Source organism: Antrostomus carolinensis, unplaced genomic scaffold (assembly GCF_000700745.2).
Source record: "Antrostomus carolinensis isolate BGI_N321 unplaced genomic scaffold, ASM70074v2 scaffold36085, whole genome shotgun sequence".
NCBI classification, from domain to species: Eukaryota; Metazoa; Chordata; class Aves; order Caprimulgiformes; family Caprimulgidae; genus Antrostomus; species Antrostomus carolinensis.
In genome coordinates, this window is record NW_010317700.1 from 16,225 (window position 1) to 17,701 (window position 1,477).

A 1,477-nucleotide genomic window follows, 5' to 3' on the forward strand; every position below is an offset into this window, starting at 1 on the left:
GTGGAAATTTGCAGCCAGGAAAACATTTACCACCCACTGCTGTGTACAAAGGAATTATTTTACAGTCTTAAAAGAAATTGCAAAACTCATCTAGTATAAAATACATTGGTTTGTGTCTGTGTTTGTCCTGAAGAGAAGAAAGCTTTTAAAACCTTGTAAAGCCAATTACGCTCTATCAAAATGAGTTAGAGTAGTTGTTTATAGAATACCTACTGTGAGAATCTGGCTCAGCTTGACAAACTGTGTTTTTTTATTATTATTTATTTGCTTTCCTGCTTGGTCTGTAGCTGTACAATGATATTGCAATGAAGAGAAAATGCTGACAGATCATGTTCTGCTTCTATTGGCAGTGCTACTGTTTTATACTTAAATGACAAATATCCTAGCAAAGCTTGGTAACTTTTATGTTTCCTTTTTTTTAGACATTGTTTTATACCTCTTTGGAGCAGTCTTATTAACCTCTGAATTTCTCCAGTGGCACTAAAATGATCAAATGGCTTCTTGCAGTAAGCATTGCAAAGCTGTCCTTCCTTCACCATGACAAACACTTCATATAATTTCTTTAGGAAAGCAAAGTACATTTCAGAATATTGTTCTTTGTGTTCGCAAGAATATGATATGCTATTACTTTCCATTTTCAAATTTTGCTTTCCTCCTGTAACAAAATAGTCCAAAATCCAGTACTTCTAACATTTGCTATGGTAACTAGTGCCAAAATTGAACTGTTTTAAATTTATGAAATTTAAAAACTTTAAATACTTCCAAGACGGTGGAGGAAGGTACTTTTCTGTATTTTTCATTATTTTATAAGCAAATAGACAATTATTGATTGCATTAAATGAACATCAGCATAATGTTCAGGCACCCATTTTCCCCCCGACTTGCACAAGGAAGGGCCTATTGGCTCACTGCCACCTTGGTGGGGCTCTGCTGCTCAGAGCAGTTATTTCTCATAGTCCTAAATAACTAATGTTGGTAATACAAGACTGAGGACCAGGAGTAATTCCTATGGACTTTTGATAAGATCTGACTCCTGTGTGGCTTAATTGCTTTGGAAAAACAGGCTCTGACTGTGATTGTACTGCTCAGCAGACTGCAAGACTGAGACCCCTGGGGCGGTACTGGTGCAAACTGATGCACCACCCAGCAACTACATGTTGCAAGAGCTGCAGAACTGCTGTTGGGACAGTCCTAAACAGTAATGTTTGGTACCCACTTTCCTTCTGGCTCTGGACCACAATTATTGGAAACGTACATCTGGTAGAACAGGGCAACGGCAAAAGTGAGGAGGTTGGTTTGCTGAAATGCCAGAGCCAGAAGTTGTACTCTCCAGTGATGGGATCCACTGCACTGCAGAAACCCATCACCTCATCCACCTCACCAGCACTGATCTAGTAACACTTCTATGTGAGTTTCAAACCCACAGGACCAACAGAAAGTATAAGTTTTCATTTTGTGGGGAATTTCCACAAGCACC